The sequence below is a fragment of the Nomascus leucogenys genome, chromosome 4, assembly GCF_006542625.1.
Source record: "Nomascus leucogenys isolate Asia chromosome 4, Asia_NLE_v1, whole genome shotgun sequence".
Taxonomy (NCBI): Eukaryota; Metazoa; Chordata; class Mammalia; order Primates; family Hylobatidae; genus Nomascus; species Nomascus leucogenys.
Window position 1 is genome coordinate 80,524,388 of NC_044384.1, and position 21,369 is coordinate 80,545,756.

Below are 21,369 nucleotides of genomic sequence, written 5' to 3' on the forward strand. Positions count from 1 at the left end.
AAGGATGGAGGTGAGGGCAGGGGGCAGGGAACTGGGACAGGCCTGGCCGGGAGGGGCCGGGTGAGGTTTCCCCATCCCAGGCTGAGGCCACCTCTGGCAGGAGGAAGAGACACCTCTGAAGGCTGAATGAGGGATGGGTGTGGCCCCAATCACAGCTACCTTAGGAGTCCTCTTTCCTTGGTCCTGGGGTGGGGGTCAAAGCTTCCCTCTGCTAAAGAGGTTCAAGCACACAGCACCCTCCAGCCCTGAGTGAGCAGAAACCAGGGAGTGTCTAAGTGGGTCTAAGGGAGGAGACCACCCCTCATATTGTCTTATGCCCGATTTCTGCCTCCAAAGAAAGAAAAAGTAAAAACTAAAAGGCAGAAATGAAATCCACAAGCAGGCAGCCCAGCGCCACACCCTGGGCCTGGTAGTTAAAGATCGACCCCGGACCTAATCGGTTATGTTATTTATAGATTCCAGACATTGTATAGAAAAGCACTGTGAAAATCCCTGTCCTGTTCTGTTCTAATTACGGGTGCATGCAGCCCCCAGTCACATACCCCCTGCTTGCTCAATTGATCACAACCCTCTTTTAAGTTGTGAGCCCTTAAAAGGGACAGGAATTGCTCACTCGGGGAGCTCAGCTCTTGAGACAGGAGTCTTGTTGATGCTCCCCGCTGAATAAACCCCTTCCTTCTTTAACTCCATGTCTGAGGGGTTTTGTCTGTGGCTTGTCCTGCTACATTTCTTGGTTCCCTGACCAAGAAGTGAGGTGATTAACGGACGGTCGAGGCAGCCCCTTAGGCGGCTTAGGCCTGCCCTGTGGAGCATCCCTGTGGGGGACTCTGGCCAGCTTGAGCGACGTGGATCCTGAGAGCGCTCCCGGGTAGGCAATTGCCCCAGTGGAACGCCTTGCCAGAGCAGTGTGTGGCAGGCCCCCGTGGAGGATCAACGCAGTGGCTGAACACCAGGAAGGAACTGGCACTCGGAGTCCGGACAACTGAAACTTGGTGAGACTAGTCCTTGGGACTTGCCCACTCCATTTGAGTGGAAGCGTGGCCCGATCACCCACGGCTTGCCTTTATCGGCACTTTGGTTTTGGTTTTGGTTTTGACTTGGTTTGAATTGCTTGACAGGACTGGTCTTTGGAACTTGCCCACTCCATTTGAGTGGAAGCGTGGCCTGATCACCCACAGTGTGCCTGTACTAGCTCTTTGGTTTTTGTTTTTGACTTGACTTGGATTGCTGGATACTTTGGTTTTGGTTTTGACCTGGCTTGGATTTCTTGATACTCTGATTTTGGTTTTGATTCTGATTTGCTATAAACTGTAAAAGTGTGTGTGTGCCCTTTTTACCCGTTCTTTGTTTTGTGGTGTGAGCATGGTGTTTTGTCTTGAGGAAACATGGGTCAGGCACAAAGTAAGCCTACCCCACTAGGAACTATGTTGAAAAATTTCAAAAAAAGGGAGACTCTGGAGTCACTATGACACCAGGAAAACTTAGAGCTTTGTGTGAGATAGACTGGCCAGCATTAGAGGTGGGTTGGCCATCAGAAGGAAGCCTGGAGAGGTCCCTTGTCTCAAAGGTATGGCACAGGGTAACCTGTAAGCCAGGGCACCCAGATCAGTTCTCATATATAGATTCTTGGTTATGGCTAGTTTTGGACCCCCCCACAGTGGTTAAGAGGACAGGCAGCAGCAGTACTAGTAGCAAAGGGACAGTTAGTTAAGGAAGGTTCTCACTCCCACCTGCCGAGGGAAGTCAGCACCAAAAGTCCTGTCCGACCCAACACCAGAAGAATCATGGCAGGAATTGGTACCAGCAGTACCCTCTCCTTATTGAGAGGAAAGTCTCCCCACTCCTGAGCCCATAGCACCTACAACTCCACCAGATAACCACACCCCTAGACCACCCAGAGTAGACAAAACAGGAAGTGAAGCCATGGGAGAAACTCCTCCCTTGAAAGCTCGCTTACAGCCCAAGACTGGAATCCAAATGCCCGAGAGAGCAGTGATATACTGGGGTAGATGAGGAAGGACACATGGTGGAAAGGCGTGCCTTTGTGTATCAACCTTTTACCTCTGCTGACCTCCTCAATTGGAAAAATAATACTCCATCTTACACTGAAAAGCCTCAAGCTTTAATTGACTTGCTCCAAACTATTATACAGACTCATAATCCTACTTGGGCTGATTGCCACCAGCTGCTCATGTACCTCTTTAATACAGGTGAAAGGTGAAGGGCACTCCAGGAGGCAACTAAGTGGCTAGAGAAGCACGTCCCAGCCAATTACCAAAACCCCCAAGAACATATAAGAATTCAGCTGCCAGGAACAGACCCCCAATGGGACCTGAACAAGGGACCAGACATGGAGAGGCTAAGACAGTACCATGAGGCATTAATAGAAGGTCTAAGGAAAGGGGCTCAAAAGGCTACAAATGTAGATAAGGTCTCTGAGGTCATCCAAGGAAAAGAGGAGAGTCCAACGCAATTCTATGAAAGACTGTGTGAGGCTTACTGCATGTACACTCCTTTTGATCCAGATAGCCCTGAGAATCAGCCCATGATCAACATGGCCTTAGTTAGTCAAAGCATGGAATATATCAGGAGAAAATTGCAGAAACAGGATGGGTTTGCAGGTATGAATAATACCTCACAGTTACTGGGGTTTGCGGGTATAAATACCTCACAGTTACTGGAAATAGCCAATCAAGTGTTTGTGAATGCAACCAGCCACAGAGAAAGCTGTAAGGAAGGTGAACACCAGGCTAGGCCAAATGCCGACTTACTGGCCATGGCCATTATGGGAATTCCCCCGAAAGGAGAGGGAAAGGGGGGTTCCAGGAAGAATACCCAGTCTAATCGCCCATGCTTGTAACCAATGCACCTATTGTAAGGAAGTAGGACATTGGAAAGATAAGTGTCCCCAACTGAAGGAAAAGCAAGGTGATTCAGAACAAAAGACCTCAGATAAAGACGAGGGAGCTTTGTTCAATCTGGCTGAAGAGCTATTGGACTGAAGGGGACCAGGCTCAAGCGCCTCCAAGGAGCCCAAGGTCAGGATTACAATTGGGGGCAAGGACATTAAGTTTTTGGTTGATAGTGGTGCTGAACTTTCAGTAGTGACCACCCCGGTCACCCCCTCATCCAAGAAAACCATTGATATAATCAGAGCAACAGGAGTTTCCACTAAGCAGGCTTTCTGTCTACCACGGACCTGCTCGGTGGGGGGACATGAGATAGTTCACCAGTTCTTGTACATGCCTGACTGTCCCTTGCCCTTGCCAGGAAGAGGCTTGCTTAGCAAGCTGAGAGCCACCATCTCCTTTACAAAGCAGGGCTCTTTACAGCTAAAGTTACCGGGAACAGGAGTTATCATGGCCCTTATGTTCCCCCAGGAAGAAGAATGGAGACTTTCTCTAACCGAGCCAGGCCAAGAGATAAAACCAGCTCTAGCTAAGCGATGGCCCCGAGTATGGACAGAGGATAATCCTCCAGGACTGGCAGTCAACCAAGCCCCCATACTCATAGAAGTTAAGCCTGGGGCCCAAGCAATTAGACAAAAGCAGTATCCAATTCCCAGAGAAGTTCTCGAAGGAATCCAGGTTCCTCTCAGGTGCTTGAAAGCCTATGGAATTATAGTTCCTTGCCAGGCTCCACGGAACACCCCCCTCCTGCCTGTCCCTAAACCAGGGACCAAGGACTACTGGCCAGTACAGGACTTGGTCCGAGGAGAAGTTTACAAATGCTCTCCTGAGCCAGTGTTTCAAATTTCTAAGATGAACTAAATGTGCCAGTACCAGAAATTCCAGGAAAAACAAGAAATTTATTTTTGCAATTAGTCGAGCATGTAGCCCAGTCTCTCAGCGTCACTTCATGTCATGTATGTGGAGGAACTGCAATGGGAGATCAATGGCCATGGGAAGCCCGAGAATTAGTACCTACAGACCCAGTTCCTGATGAATTCTCGGCTCAAAAGAATCATCCTGATCATTTCTGGGTTCTAAAATCCTCAATTATTGGACAATATTGCATAGCTAGAAAAGGAAAAGAATTCGCTCACCCCGTAGGACAACTTAGCTGTCTGGGACCAAAACTGTATAATGGTACCACAAAAACAGTCACTTGGTAGAGTTCAAATCACATAGAGAGGAATCCATTTAGTAAATTCCCAAAGTTGCAAACCATGTGGACCCACCCAGAGTCCCACCGGGACTGGACAGCCCCCACTGGATTATACTGGATATGTGGGCATAGAGCTTATGCCAAATCACCTGACCACTGGGCAGGTAGTTGTGTTATTGGCACTATTAAACCATCTTTCTTCCAACTGCCCATAAAAACAGGTGAACTCCTGGGCTTCCCTGTCTGTGCTTCCCGCAAAAAGAGAAGCATAGCTATAGAAAATTGGAAAGATGATGAATGGCCGCCCCCTCAGAGAATCACACAATATTATGGGCCTGTTACTTGGGCACGAGACGGCTTGTGAGGATACCAGACCCCCATTTACATGATCAACCGAATCATATGGTTACAAGCTGTCTTAGAAATAACCACTAATAAAATCAGCAGAGCCTTGACTATTCTGGCCTGGCAAGAAACTCAGAAGAGAAATGCTATCTCTCAAAATAGGTTGGCTCTCGACTACTTAGTAGCAGCTGAAGGAGGGGTCCGTGGGAAATTTAACCTTACTAATTGCTGTCTACACATAGATGATCAAGGACAAGTAGTTGAAGACATAGTTAGAAATAGGACAAAACTGGCACACGTGCCCATGCAAGCATGGCATGAATTTGACCCTGGGGCCATGTTTGGAAAATGGTTCCCAGTGCTAGGAGGATTTAAAACTCTTATAATAGGAGTTTTAATAGCAATAGGAACCTGCTTACTGCTCTCTTGTTTGCTACCTGTACTTCTTCAAATGATAAAAAGCTTCATTGCTACCTTAGTTCACCAAAATGCTTCAGCACAAGTGTACTATATGAATCACTATTGATCTGTCTTGCGAGAAGACATGGGTAGTGAAAATGAAAGTGAGAACTCCCACTAATGAGTGAGATTCTCAAAGGGGGGGGAATAAGGGCAGAGAACACCCCTTATACTGTCTTATGCCCAATTTCTGCCTCCAAAGAATGAAGAAGTAAAAACTAAAAGGCAGAAATGAAATCCACAAGCAGACAGCCCGGTGCCACACCTGGGCCTGGTAGTTAAAGATCGACCCCTGACCTAATCTGTTATGTTATCTATAGATTACAGACATTTTATAGAAAAGCACTGTAAAAATCCCTGTCCTATTCTGTTCCGTTCTAATTACCGGTGCCTGCAGCCCCCAGTCATGTACCCCTCTGCTTGCTCAATCGATCACGACCCTCTCAAGCAGACCCCCTTAGAGTTGTGAGCCCTTAAAAGGGACAGGAATTGCTCACTTAGGGAGCTCAGCTCTTGAGACAGGAGTCTTGCCAATGTTCCCAGATGAATAAACCCCTTCCTTCTTTAACTTGGTGTCTGAGGGGTTTTGTCTGTGGCTTGTCCTGCTACAGGTCTAAGTGGAATCTAAGTGGATGCATCACTGAGCTAGCCTCTCCAGCCCAGGGACGGGGAGGCCCCAGTCCCTGGTGGACCTGGACCAGTGATCACGTCCTTGAACTGCTTCCTACCTGCCTGGGGTGGCCCAGAGTACAGGGAGCCCCAGGAGCCAGGAGCTTTCTCATCTGGGAGCACAAAGGATGTGAGGAAAAAACGGAACCCAGCCCAGCCCAGGGAAACACAGGGCCTTTCCCCTGCCCCAGGCTTCTCCATCTTCTTTGCAGAGACCCTGCCTCTTCTTCAAGGGGGTTGATTCCAGACCCTCCAAGAGCAACAGGGACACGGAGCTCACATACATACCCACACACCAACATGGAGATCACACGCCTCAACACGGAGATCATACACATCAACATGGAAATCACACACACATATATCAAATGGGGATTACACACACATCAACCCCAACAGGGAGATCACACACACAACACAGAGATCACACAAGTCAACATGGAGATCATACACACACATCAACATGGAGATCACATTCACACACATCACATGGAAATCACATTCACACACATCAACATGGAGATTACACACACACATCAACATGAAGATCATACACACAACATGGAGATCACATTCACACACATCAACATGGAGATCACATTCACACACATCAACATGGAAATCACATTCACACACATCAACATGGAGATTACACACACACATCAACATGAAGATCATACACACAACATGGAGATCACATTCACACACATCAACATGGAGATCACATTCACACACACACAACATGGAAATCACACACACACATCAACATAGAGATTACACACACAACATGGAGATCACATCACACACATCAACATGGAAATCACATTCACACACATCAACATGGAGATCATACACACAACATGGAGATTACATTCACACACATCAACATGGAGATCACATTCACACACATCAACATGGAAATCACATTCACACACATCAACGTGGAGATTACACACACATATATCAAATGGGGATTACACACACATCAACCCCAACATGGAGATCACACACACAACACAGAGATCACACAAGTCAACATAGAGATCATACACACACATCAATGTGGAAATCACACACACACACACATCAACATGGAAATCACACACATAACATGGAGATCACACACACATTAACATGGAAATCACACATACACATCAACATGGAGATCACACATACACATCAACATGGAGATCACACACACATCAACATGGAGATCACATTCACACACATCAGTATGGAGATCACACACAACACGGAAATCACACACACATCAACATGGAGATCACATTCACACACATCAACATGGAGATCACACACAACACGGAAATCACACACAACACAGAAATCACACACACATCAACATAGAGATTACACACACATATCAACATGGAGCTCACACATACACCTCAACATGGAGATCACACAACACAGAGATCACAAAAGTCAACATGGAGATCTCTCTCTCTACACACACACACACCCACACACTGGCACAAGCCCAGCATTCATGGCGGAGCCATCTCTTGTACTTGCCAGAAAAACAACACCTGTGGAAAGTCACCTCAAACTTCCAACCTCATCCCTCACAAAGGGGAAATGGAGGGTTTGGTTTTGGCTTTCACTGGAGTCTGCGGCAAGAACTGGCATCATGCTGCCCACTTCCCGCCTCTCCCCACCCAGACCCCTGCCTCAGGTACGCCTGTCCTCAGCCCAGCCCTCAGCTGCAGCCAGGCCTTCAGCCTCCATAGCCCCCGCTCAGGGTCCCCAACCCCTGCAGCCCTGTCCCTCCAGGATGCGTGGCATTGTCCTGTGTGGGGGTGGCCGAGAGCACTGCCCCAGCCCTGGGTACCTTGGGCAGGAAGCTGGCAGAGGCCAGGGCTGCCATTCAAACAGGGGCAGGTGGTTTTGCCAGGAGGAAGTTGACAGTTCAACTTCAAACATGGGTGACGCAGGCCCCACACTGCCTGCTCCCCGTCCCACCCCTCCCTGAGCATGCCGCCCCGCCCTCTCGGTCTCTGAGAGCGAGATACCGAGCCAGACACCCTCACCTGCGGTGCCCAGGCTGAGGCAAGAGAAGGCCAGAAACCATGCCCATGGGGTCTCTGCAACCGCTGGCCACCTTGTACCTGCTGGGGATGCTGGGTGAGTACCCCTCCCAGGTGTCCTGCGAATACCCGGGCTCGCTCCGTTGCAAGGAAGGAGTTCCCAGTTTTACCCAAGGCTGACTCTAGGGTCCACATGTCAGCCCTCTGGAGCATTGTGGAGATATGGGGCCACTGGGATCCCTGCCTGCTCCCACTAAGCTGCAGCTTGGCCCTCTGTCCTGCAAGTCCCACCCACCAGGAGCACAACCTTGCCTCTCTCATGTGCTGTTGAGAGCCCTGCTTTACCCTTCCAGTGCAAGAGAGACTGCAGGGGGGCCCGCATCCGAGAGGGCCCAGATAACTTGATTCCTAGGCTGAGTCGGATTTTAGCAGAGCAGTCAGGCCTCCCTCTGCGGGGTCCCCCACTGACAGCCCAGCCTTTACTGGGTCGCCTCCAGAGACATGGAAACTCGCCATCTCCGAGGCAGCTCTGATGATGCTCTGGACAGACAGTGGGCCGAGGCAGGGTGGAGCCGCCTCCGAGGACAATGTCTGAGCAAATGTCAAGGACTCATAGCGGAAGTCCTAGGCCCTCTCACGCCCAGTCCTGGGTCAGTCCCAGAGGGGCCCAGCCAGGCCGGCTGGGATGAGTACACGCTGGGCCTGCTCTCACTCCAGCCCTGGGTTGTAAGCCCGATCCTGTGTGACCTCAGATAGGTCCCCAAGCCTCTCCAGGCCTTGATCTCCCCATTTATGAAATGTGGGGGTTGGGGCTGTGAACTGGATGAGGCCTGACCACTTCCTGAGGATTTAGAATGTCTGGCAGGGTGACAGAGGTGCGTGACTCTGGGCTGGAAACAGGAGGATGCGAGCAGCTTCCAGGCTGGCAGGGAGAGGGTCCAGAGGCCTTGCCTGCCTGAGCAGGGAGCCTCGGCAGCCTTCTAGGGAAACTGGGTGTGCAGGTGTGAGTGTGGGGGAATGTGTGTGTGAGTCTGTGTGCATGTGTGTGAGAACTGTGTGTGGGGGAATGTGTGAGTCTGTGTGTGAGTCTGTGTTCATGTGTGTGGGAACTGTGTGTGGGGGAATGTGTGACTCTGTGTGTGAGTCTGTGTGTGAGTCTCTGGGTGTGTGTGAGTACTGTGTGTGTGGGAATGCATGAGTCTGTGTGTGTGAGTCTGTGTGTGAGTCTGTGTTCATGTGTGTGGGAGTCTGTGTGGGAGTCTGTGTGTGAGTCTGTGCGCATGTGTGTGGGAACTGTGTGTGTGTGCTTTCATGAGCACAATGCGGCCTCCAAAGGCAGGATTATCTCCCCAACACATGTGACAATGGCACCTGTGCACACATGTTCACATGGCTCTTCTCACATGTAACAACAACAGGTACAAAATGCCTGCTGTCCCACAGTAAGATTGTTGAGACAGACCTCTGGCTGGCTTTGGGGACCCTGCTGAGGAGGGACCAGGCCGTTAAACCCCCCATCTGCTCCTCACCTCTGGCCTCAGACTTCATTGAGATAGGGAGGCTCCCAGCTGAGTATGGGAACCCGTGTCCTGCTCTAGGGCCCTCCCAACTGAATCCCATCATGGGCGAGGCCCCTGATGGCACCAGGCAAGTCCCCTGGCCCAACACAGTCCAGAGTCAGGAAGACTTGGAGGTAGCCCCTTCACCCCCAGTATGGGGACTTCCTTGAACCCCAGGAATACTCAGTTCCCAGTGTCTGAGTGAGCCGGTGGGTACCAAGCATTCCCTTTGTTCAGTGGGTCACTGTTTACAAAGCACTTTTAAAGCCATTTTCTGCTGCAAGCTTCACAACAGCCAATGAAGCAGGTGGCCCATTGGCCCCATTTTACAGTGGGGAAAAGCAAGGCCCAGGAAGGCCGAGTGCAAACCCAGAGTGCAGCAGCTGGTGCACAGCGGAGCCGACCCCAGCCCAGCATTCCTGCCTTCACAGAGGCCCCTCCCTTAGCTAAAAGGGAAGGCCACCAAAGCCACTTCCGTGAAGGAAAATGGCCCTGGGACACAACCTCCACCATCAGAGATACAGCCACCAAAGCTGGGGACACCAAGAGCCAGGGCTGGGGCTGGAGTCAAACAGTGCAGGCACCCTTTGAGCCATTCCAAGGAGAGATGCAGCAATGCCAGAGTCCTGGGGACACCACAGCCTCCTGGCTGGCATCGGGGCTTGGGGACCTTTGGATCCTGAGGCATGAAGATGCCCCCAGCATGCCTGGGTGCTAGTGACAGGCCAGGGCTTCCCACAGCTGCTCCCCTCTCAGCCCCAGCCTGCCTGGACAGCTGCAGGCAGTGAGGCGGGGAAGCAGCTCTAACAACTGCACATCCCTGACTGGCCCAGCCGATGTGACTCTAGAAGCCAGCACTGGGACATGGGAAAGTCATGGACTCTGCAGTTTGAATTCCAGTCTGCCACTTACCAACTGGGCGACCTTGGACTAGTTCTGTAAGCCTCAGTTTCCTCATCTGTAAACTGGGTGCAACAGTGCCTCGTAGAGGCTTACAAGGATTCAATGAATCAATGCACACAGAGCTTAAGTACAATCCTGGCATATAGTATAGTAAGTACTCAGTAAACAATAATAACAGCAACAACCATGATTATTATTATTACCAGGGTCAGCAAGAAACAATGCAAGGTAGGAGCCAATGGGGAGGAGGAGGGTCTTGCCAGAGGCCTGCACAACCATCAATCTCTCTACCCCTCAATCCTCTTGCACAGGTGGTTTATTCACTAATTCATTCATTTTTCATCTACAAATATTATTGAGCATCTCCTGTGCGTCCAGCTCTGTGCAAAACACTGGGGATACAGGGACCAAGGCAGGAGTCCCTGCCCTCAAGGATCTGACCAGCTAACAGGAGACCTGTTAGAGAACACAAGTAAACAAGCACCAAAGACCGGGCACGGTGGCTCATGCCTGTAATCCCAGCAGTTCGGGAGGCCAAGATGGGTGGATCACCTGAGGTCAGAAATTCAAGACCAGCCTGGCCAACATGGTGAAACCTCATCTCTAATAAAAATACAAAAATTAGCCAGGAGTGGTGGTGGGCGCCTGTAATCCCAGCTACTCAGGAGGCTGAGGCAGGAGAACCACTTGAACCTGGGAGGCAGAGGTTGCAGTGAGCCGAGATCGCGCCATTGCACTCCAGCCTGGGCAACAGAGCAAGACTCCATCTCAAAACAAAAAAAAAAAGGCACCCGAAATATTTACACATTTTAAAATACTGAGTGCAATGCGGGGAACAGCAAGTGCCTCAGGCACAATACAGTCTGCACTAGGATAGGAGGACATCTCTTTGGCTGGGCAGGCAGGGAGGGCCTCTCTAAGGAGGCGATGTCTCATCTGAGAATCTGAGACCTGAATGAGGGATGGAGCCAGCCAGGCAGAGAAAAAAGGAAAGAGGGTCCCAGGCAGAGCGGATGGCAGGGCAAAGGCAAGGGGGAAGGATAGGCCTGAGAGGGTGGGGCTCCTACTGGGAGCAGGGCAGCAGGCCCACTGTCCCAGGCTGGGTGAGGCCCTGGTTGGATCATGCTCCTCGAAGACCCAGAGCTGCCCACCTCCAGGAGGGAATGAAGGGACTTGGGGGCCCAGGGGCTGGCACTGGCCTTCCTGGTCACTCTGTCGCCACCAGTTCAGAGGGGTTTTCCCTGCAGTGACCAGGCGGCAAATTCAGCTCAACCTGACAAAATTGATTGAACATCTTCTGTGTGTGTGTGTGTGTGTGTGTGTGTGTGTGTGAAATTGAACATCTACTGTGTGTATGTGTGAAATTGAACATCTACTCTGTGGGTGTGTGTGTGTGTGAAATTGAACATCTACTGTGTGTGTGTGAAATTGAACATCTACTGTGTGTGTGTGAAATTGAACATCTACTGTGTGTGTGTGTCCATGTGCACATGTGCTGTGTGTGCATATGAACACGTATGTGCACAGCCCTGTGGAGGGGAGCTTTGGAGCAATGCAGACCTAGTTTGATTTCCGCCTGGCCACCCACAAGTGAACATCTCTCAGGGTCTCATCTATAAAAATAGGGGTTCCTTGCTGTGCCCACCTCAAAAGATCACTGCAATCATTACATCGGGTTTATTCAGAGACTAGGTATGGATTGAACACCTACTATGTGCCAGACACCGTTCTAAGTGCTGAGTACACAGCAGTGAACAAAACAGTGGAAAATCCCTGCCCTGGTGGATCTGGCATAATAGTCAGGGTGTGATGGGGAGACAAACAAGAGACAAGCTAAGCTAGTGATTATGCGAATACTAGACAGTCGTGAGAGGTGTGGAGACAGACAGATAGAGGAGGGCTGGGACCGGAAGCCTTGGTGGGGTGTGTGGTACCTAGGGAGGATTCAGCGGCTCTCATGAGAAGATGGCATTTGAGTCAATATTTGAAAGAAGGGAGTGAGCCCACCGTGTGGGACCTGAGGAGGAGCGTTGCAGGCAGAGGGGCCTCCAGCTGCAGGTCAGTGGGGGGGTCCACGAGGCAGCCACGAGGGCCACAGATGCCCCCGTGAGAACTTGGGCTTTTTCTCCCATGTGCTGGAGAGCCACAAAGGAGCAGGGAGGTGAGCATAACTCTCACCTCTCCAGGTCCTCAAGTGCATCTTGAACCCCAGGCCAGATGCATTTGGAACTTCAGAAGGTTTCAGATTGTAGAAGGAAATACTGTGTACATACTGTGTGCTCTTAACACATGCAGTGAGGCCTGGCGCAGCACCCTGAGTTCAACATATTTCCATTTCTGCAGTGAAACATGAATTTGCACACTTAGAGGGATGTAAAGACAGCAAACACCCTCCCACCAAATGCATTAGAACAAGACTTTTAGATTTTGGATTTTGAATTGCAGATAAGAGACTGTGGGCCTGGATCACTTCCTCTATAACTACCACTATCACCATGACCAGCAGCATCTTCATCATCATGTACCTTTCAAGGCCTGACTTTCATGGTGTCCAGAGGGACCCTAATACTCCTCTCCAGGGCACAGATATGGTAGGAATAGCGTAAGAAATGGGTGGTGGCAGTCTGCAGAGATGACAAGGGTCCCATGCACTGCCACAGACTCCCACAGAGGCATCTGGAATGAACCCCTCCCTCCTTCTGGCCCCAGTTTCCTCCATCTGTACTCCAGAGCAAGCAGGCTCTGGGGCCTCCCTGGGGTAAGACTCCCACAGGCCCTGTCAGGTGATGGAGACAGGGTTTCTCTCCTGACTCTACCACCAGCTAGCTGTGTGACCTTGGGCAAGTCACTCAGCCTCTCTGAACCTCGGTTTCCTGATCTGAAAATGGAGGTGAGCATGGTCCCTTCTTCACAGGGCTGTGGGTAGAAAGAACGAGCCTAGTGCATGAGAGAGCTTTGGGGTAGGTAAAGCTCTAAACAAAACCAAAGGCTTGTCTCTGTGACAGCAGAGACACCGTATATGATGGAAAACTCATGCAACAGCAGACCACTAGCGCGAGAGAGAAATAACAATTCAAACAGCAAAGGTCATTCTGCCCATGACCCACTGTCCGCTCACTGGGACAGGCCCTGGGTGAGCCAGATTAGAGACCTAAATCTGCTGTTCCTTCCTGCGGGCTCCATTCCCAGGCCTCTCCTGGTGTAAGCCCAGTGTGATTCTATATGTATTTTGCACATAGAAGCCGTCTAATCATAAACCAATCATTTCATCTGTGCTCAACCCAAGAAAGGGAATTTTGGTCCTTTATGACCTTTGTTTCCCTAAAGCCCTGATACAGCTCCGACTCCACAGATGACTGTCGTTTCAGAAAAGAGGGGCTTCTGACCTTTCAAGTCAGCCAACATAGAGGATTCGAAGAAGGAAAATCCAGAATCCTCCCCAAAACACAGGTAGATCGATTGTATTTCATGGACATTGATGGCTGTAGCTATGGGGAGGTCTGTGGACTGTTAGAATGAATCACTGTTTACGGGGAAAAGGGAACACCTGACTTGCAAACTACACTAAATCAGTCATAGGTTTTTATCTGTGGAACAAAGTAGTGATAGCCCCCCGTCCTCTGAGGCTCCAGGAAGAAATGGGGTCTTCTGTGAAAAATCCTCGTCCTGGGGTCTGCACAGGGTAAGGATGCTGTCATTTTATTATCAACGGTTATTATCACAGGCCCCTCCCTGTGAATCTGGGTGCCTGCCGAACCCTAAGCAGGCCACACCCTGGCCTCCACTTCCCAGGGTGCAGGGGCAGCAGGACCTAGGAGTGAGCCAGAGGCAGGGGCCAGGAGTGCAGGTTATGAAGCCAGCCGCCCAGGGCTGAATTCTGGCTCTGCCAAGTTCTCACTCCCATGCACCACAACAGCCTCCTCCTCTGTAAACTGGGGCCCATCATGCAAGTCAACAAATGTTCATCTGTAATTCCAAAGCCCAAAAAATATTTGTAAGTTTCTGGCAAATGTATTTGGTGCAAATCTTGACCTGAACGAATGGGAGGCCATTTATAATCTTGACGCGTCCCACTTAGTGTGAAACTGCGTATGTTTCGCTGCAGACACTGGCAGGTGTTTGAAGCCAGGGCTCTCCAGACACGTGGCGACCGTAGGGTGCCAGCGAGGCGTTGACAAAACAGAAGGCAAGGGCCACCGCCACTGCCTGGGGCTGCCAGAGGCGCGGCCAGTGGAGCCAGGATGTCCTATTTTTCAAAAACACCTGGATCTTGAAATGTGTTTAAAAAGCAAAACAAAATTAAAAGAAACCTTTTTTTTTTCAATTTGGCTCAAAAAATTTTTAAACACTGTGCAGAGCAAATAAAACTCATGGGATGCCGTAATGAGAGCCAAAGTGAGAATTATCCTGAATACTGTGGGGGCAAGAGGAATGAGAGGGACGGGGAGGAGGATATAAATGTCTTGGGGCTGCTTTCGGGAAGGCATCGAATCCTCACCAAGCCCTCAGGGCAGGCAGGGCCAAAAATATTGTCTCTGCCAATGCAAAGACAAGAGACGGGGGCTCCGGGGGTGTGATAAGCCTTCTGACTTCTTTGGCCCTGAGTTTTGCCTGGGTTTGCCCAGTCCAGGCCCTAAATTGTGGGAGCTGCAAGGGGAGGTGGGCAGGAGAAGGAAGGGGTTTTCAGAGAATTCTCATCCGTAGCCCCAGTTGCTGGGGGTGAGGTGTGGCCGGCGGATAAGGAAACGGCATAGCGCTTCCAGGCCTCAGGGGCCTCCTGGTCTCGAGTATCAGGGATTTTGTCCACAGCTTTGGCAATAGCAGGAGCCTCAGGCTTCATGAGGCTAGGAAAGATGGCGCAGGAATAAGCTGTAGACCCCCCAGAGGGGGTCAGGGAGACTCTGAACACAGACCACAGGGCTCAGGGGATGGAGGGTGCTGGTCTGACCCCTGTGAGAAGCAACTAAAAAATGGAAATAGGTTGTGGACCCTCAAAACCTCAATGTTCATTCTGCTCCCTAGATTATAAGTGAAAAACAAGCAAACAAAAAGAAACCTGAACATATTCGTGGACAGGCAGAAAGAATATACACTACACACTCAGGAAGCTTCCAAGTCAGCCGTACATCTCACTGCCCTCCCTCCACCAGCTGCTGAAATCCATCAGGAGCTAAAGATTATAGATCATAGGTGTTTGAACCAAGGGGAAGGTGAGGGATTGCGGAATCTAACTTCCTTACTTTACAGATTAAGAAACTGAGCCCAGAGAGGTTGAGTGGCTTGCCAAGGTCACACAGCACTTCATAGCTAAGTCTTCCCACTGCATGTTTTACCGACTGAATGGAATCACAAGTTCATTCCCTTTGATCAGGATTGCACACCAGGGCCGTGCAGGAATCAATGAAACCTGGGGCAGGCCATCATGGGCTTCCTGCTGGAGGGAAGGGAGGCAGTTTGGGCCTCACTGGCAAAAGCTCAAGACTCAGTGCCAGGCGGCTAGGTTTGAGTTCGGGCCCCAGCACTCATTAGCTGCTTGGACAAGTCATTTAACCCCTCTCAAGTTTCCTGGTCTGTAAAATCGGGACCAAAATAATAGTACCTACTTCATAGCATTGTGGTGAGGACTGGGAGAGTTAATGTGTAAAAGGCCCGGAAGAGTGAAAACTTTTAAAGTGTTGGTGATGGTGACAGTGATGGTGATGACGATGGTGATGGTGATGGTGACGGTGATAGAGATGGAAGGAGAGGAGAGGAAGTGCTGCTCACCTGGGGACCAGACAGGCACCCAGAGGAAGGTTCCAGGGTGACGCTCTAGAACGCATAAATATCTTTTTTATTAAAGCATTTGTTAGAGCATTTTTTAAAGAATTTCACTTGGTTCTCCAGCTTGTTCAGTCTTTCCCGAGAATGTTCTCTGAGCAAGACCTAGGCTGTTCTGTGTGGAATCTGCCAAGATTGTCAGGCCCAGTCCCTGTCCCCAGGCCTTCAGGGTCTGGCTGCACGAGCGTTTCCAGGTCAGATCCAGGTGGTGTTCATCTCTGCATCTCCAAACCTGGCACTCTGGAGGAGGAAGTGGGTGGCTGGGAGCAGAGAGCATGGGTTTTGGAGTCAGACACGTGGTTCAACTCCACCTGCCAGCCATATCACCAGGGACAGGGCATTTGCCCTCTCCTGCCATTTATACCAGGAACGTACTCAACTCTCGTGATGGGGCTGTGTGGAAGATTAACAACAATACCTGTGATGAACCATACCGAGGGCTAAGTATGCAGCAGGTGCTCAACAGTTGGCAGCTGCTGTTAATAATGAACGTTGAGTATGATGACTCGGGAAATAGAGATGCTCCTTGACCTACAGTGGGGTTACCTCTTGATAAACCCATTGTAAGCTGAAAACATCCTAAGTCAAAAATTCATTTAATACCCCAATAAACCCATTGCAAACTTGAAAAGTCATAAGTTGAACCACCTTAAGTCTGGACTGTCTGCGCAAAGTTTCCAAGTTAGGAGAAGGAAGTGGGGAGACCCATGGCTTGGCTCTCCGTGCCCCTGGACAGGGAATTTTCCCACTAGGAAATCTCCCCGAGGGTCTGCCGCCCTGGGCACAGCTTCCCCCAGCCCAGCCTACTGCACAGATCAGTAGCACCAGCTCTGAGCACTGAACACAGGCCAGGAAGGCACTGGGCTAAGCCCTTTACACCGATCAGCTCATCTCATCTACACAACAGTTCTAGAAAGCTAGTCCCATGCTCATCCTCATGCTATGAGTGAGGCAACCGTGGCTCGGAGGCCCAGAGACAGAACAGACGTGCTCCCCAGCCTCTACAGGCAGGAAGTGGCAGAGCTGATACTCAGAACTGGAGCAGTAGAAAGTTATCGGTGACTGAAAACCCATCCTGAGCTGTGTAGCACTGAAGGGCAGATCTTCAGACTCCCACTCCCCACAGGCGGCACTTCAAGCTGCCTTAGCCCTCGAGACTTAGCCAGAAGGATGACTCCTTCCAGGCGGACTGCCCTGCTCCTGATGGGAAGCTGGGATGACAGGGAGGTGGGAATGAGAGGTCAGGAGTGAGAGGTGAGGGCAGGGCCAAAGGGCCTCCTTCCTGATCTCTCTCACTAGCTGGACATCTCCCCCATGGCCTCCTGAGGCTGCCCTGCGCACTGCAATAGATCAGATGATTGGCTGGGCGCGGTGGCTCATGCTTGTAATCCCAGCACTTTGGGAGGCTGAGGCGGGTGGATCACCTGAGGTCAGGAGTTCAAGACCAGCCTGGCCAACATGGTGAAACCTCATCTCTACTAAAAGTACAAAAATTAGTCGGGCGTGGTGGTTCATGTCTGTAGTCCCAGCTACTCGGGAAGTTGATGCAGGAGAATTGCTTGAACCAGGGAGGCAGAGGTTATAGTGAGCCAAGATCATGCCACCGCATTCCAGACTGGGCAAGAGAGCCTCTGTCTCAAAAAAAAAATAAAAAATTGATCAGATGATTGACAACTAGACCATCCGTTTCCACCCAGGCCAGAGCTCTGTACACTTCCCTGTTGATGAGAATAACCTTCCCCTTCCAAGGCCCGTGACTCCTAGAGCAACAGCCGCAAAAGGATCTTGCAGATTCAGGGGAAACTTATCACATGGCCACAATGACTTCATTACAAAGAGTCTTGATTCGGGGACGAGGATGAACTATGGAGCACATCACCCCTTAAAATTCAACTGCCAGCTTGAGAACACTCAAGCAAGAACAGCTTTTTCAAAGCACACCTATTCTTTAAGAGATGGGGTCTTGCTATGTTGTCCAGGCTGGACTCAAACTCCTTGGCTCAAGTGATCCTCCTGCCTCAGCCTGCTGAGTAGCTGGGACTATAGCCTTGAGCCACTGGCCCAGCTAAACACACCTATTTTTTAACACCAAGCAATAATTTCTCACAAACAATTTGAACACAGCCTCTCACTATTAATATATAAAGCAGTCTCCTTGACCCAGTGCCATAAATCCAAGAGTAAACCCAAGTCAGATAGATGGAAATCAAAATACTATACCTGCACCGTAACTGACCATGCTAGGTGGTAAATACAGAGGTTAAGCTTTGAAGCCACGTGAGCTTGCTACTCCACCTTGTCCCAACCTAAATTAAACCTCTTCCCCAGACACAGATGAGCTGCTCTGCTGAGAGCCCCGCAATGGGCCACTTTGCCCCCGCTCCACAGTGAGACAAGGCTACAAGGAGGCAGAGCTTCCACGTGGTCGACATGGGGGAAAGCTGGTTCCCTGCAGACCCATGTTCCCTGGGTCTGTCGCCTTGGTTCCCTTGCCAACTAGCTGGCTACGCTACTGTGGGCAGGTCCCGCCATCTCTTTGAGCTTGGTCTTCTCCAGAAATGGGCAGCTGTTAAAGATAAGTGGCTGTCATTCTTACCCTGCCTTGGGAATGCTAGAAAGTAGCAAATGTTCTCTTGGTTCCCTTTCTTGCTCATTTGTTTCTTTCCTTTTTTTTCTTGTAAAGACAGAATCTCACTCTCTCACCCAGGCTGGAGTGTAGTGGTGCGATCTCAGCTCACTGCAGCCTCCACCTCCCAGGTTCAAGCAATTCTCCTGCCTCAGCCTCCCAAGGAGCTGGGATTACAGGCATGCACCACCACGCTGAACTAATTTTTGTTATTTTTAGTAGAGACAGGGTTTCACCATATTGGCTAGGCCAGTCTCAAACTCCTGACCTCAAGTGATCCCCCCACCTCAGCCTCCCAAAGTGCTTGGATTATAGGCATAAGCCACCATGCTCAGCCCTTTCTGGATCATTTCTCCATTCTCTAGAACTAAGGAGCTCAAACTTTTTTGAGTGAAAGCAACATGCAGGACATTTTTACACTGCAACCCTCAACACACAAAAAGTGATCAGTGCATTCTGACATTCTCTTTTTTATTTATTAAAAAAAAAAAAACAGGGTCTTACTCTGTCACCCAGGCTAAAGTGCTGTGGCATGATCATAGCTCACTGCAGGGTCCAACTTCTGGGCTCAAGCAGTCCTCCCACCTTGGCCCCCTTAAGTGCTGGAATTACAGTCATAAGCCACCGTGCACGGCCTCTCTATTCTACTCCATTTCATTTTTTTAAAAATTGATGGCCTGAGTGCTGTGGCTCACACATGTAATCCCAGCACTTCAGGAAGCTGAGGCACGAGGATCACTTGAGCCTAGGAGTTCAAAACCAGCCTGGACAACATAGTGAGACCCCATCTCTACATACACACACACATACATACATACGTACATACATACATACATACATAGTAAAAAAATTAGCCAGGCATGGTGGCTCATGCCTGTAATCCTAGCTACTCAAGAGGCTGAGGTGGGAGGATTCTTTGAGCCGGGGGTGTTGAGGCTGCAGTGAGCCGTGATCATGCCACTGCACTCCAGCCTGGGTGAGGAGAGTGAGATCCTGTCTCAAAAAGTAATAATAGTAATAATTGATGGTTACATTATTACAAAGGTTAGCATGAGGGAATTTGAGGTAGGGAGTAATGGAACTGGTGTATACCTTGATTGTGATGGTGGTCACACACATCTATATATGTGACATTCACGAAAAATCAATTTCACGTATGTTCATTTTAAAAGTAACGTTTTTTAAGAAGAAAAAAATTGATAGTTGCAACCCACTAAATAGAATTCATGTCACTCAGGGGTTCCAACCTGGAGTATGCAAATTCCTGTCCCTAAAACCCATGATAGTGGATAGGGGGAGGCAGAAAGGGCCATTGCTCAGGCTGTGGGTGGGTGAGCTGGGGAGAAGGGAGAGGGTGGGAGCCTTCACTTCCTGACTCTCCTCTCTCCTTTCTGCAGTCGCTTCCTGCCTCGGACGGCTCAGCTGGTATGACCCAGGTAAGGAAGAGCCACATGGAGAAAGGCCTGGGGCACGGGGAGATCGGGGCTGTGGTTTCATCAGGCCATTGGGGACCTGTCGATGAAGCCATCACTTCTGCCAAAGTGAACCCCACCCTACAGAGAGTGAACCCCAGCATACACACAGGCACATAGATGCAGACACTGCACATTTAAGATGCTCACATGCAGGTGGGTGCCCTCGACAGCCGTAAATCACCCACAAATGCCAGATCTCATGATAATTATTATGACCTGCTCACCATGCACAGAAAACATTCCAGCTCATAAATGTACCTTGCAAAGTCCTATTTCCTACCCAATCCTGACAGACACTCAAAGATGTTTAGAGCGGAGTCTGCAGAGAGAGGCTGCAGACTGATGGTAAAGTGTGTGGAATGTCCAGCCTTAGAGGTTGGAGTTTAGTCGTAGAGGCTGTTTCCCAAATAGGGTTCCATGGAGCATGCTGGACAAAGGGCAGGCAACACCGCATCTCCCACTGAAGACTGACAGTGTACACCGGCCCAGTAAAGGCTCTGAGAAATCCTGCAGCGAAGAAATACATTACACTTTCTAACTCAGCAGTTTGCACCCTTATTTCACCACAGACCTCTCCTTCACATTGACTGGGATAACATCGTGCTGAATGTATCTGGGGAGAATTGTGGCTGAATGGTCTTGAGATGCCACTGTGCAGCCAGACGGGGTGACAGGGGCCTTGGTAGTCCCTAAGCACGATCTGGACCCTCCACTGACATCCTAGCTCCAAGCTTTGGCACACTGCTTGACCTCTTGAGACCCAGTTTCCCCAGCTGTAAAATGGGAAGAAAATCTCTTGCCTGGTGAAGCTGCAGCGAGCCAGCTTGCTGGGCGGACGGCCTGCAAAGCACCCCACCAGTGTTAGCTGTTGAGACGCTCGCGTTCTGCCTCTAACTAGAAAAGTGCCCTTGGCAAGCCCTGGCCCTGAGCTTTGGCCCCAGAGTGTCCTCGTCGGAAGAAAAGGGCAGCCTGACCCGTGGTTCTGGACCAGGGAAAACCTCCCCCTCAGAATCACTTGGGAGAGCCTTTCACATTTCTAAAAATTTCTTGAATCGGTGACATATTCATCCAGCTCAAAAATTTAAAAGAATATAAAAAGATCTGTAGTGAAGAGTCTCACTTCCATCTCTATTCCCGTCTATCCCAGTCGCCCCCGACGTCGACCCCAATACCCCGGGTAATGACCACGTTTATTTATTTCTTGCATATTCTTCAAGAAGCTCTTTATGCAAATACACACACATACCCGCCACACAGACCCCACACACACACGCCACACATACACACAACCGCACCACACACACACCACCACAAACACCACACACACACCGCCCACCACACACACACCCCACACACACCAC

General features: G+C 50.1%; 1 protein-coding gene across 1 annotated transcript in view; it reads left to right on the top strand.

Moving 5' to 3' along the window:
* The first annotated feature begins 638 nt into the window (after window positions 1-638).
* Window positions 639-21,369, top strand: part of CD5 (CD5 molecule) — a 32,342-nt gene continuing 11,611 nt past the window's right edge. Inside the window, exons 1-2 of the mRNA XM_030810886.1 lie at window positions 639-992; window positions 19,931-19,969. The gene's annotated coding sequence lies outside the window, so the exon portion shown is untranslated. The remainder of the gene's footprint in view (window positions 993-19,930; window positions 19,970-21,369) is intronic.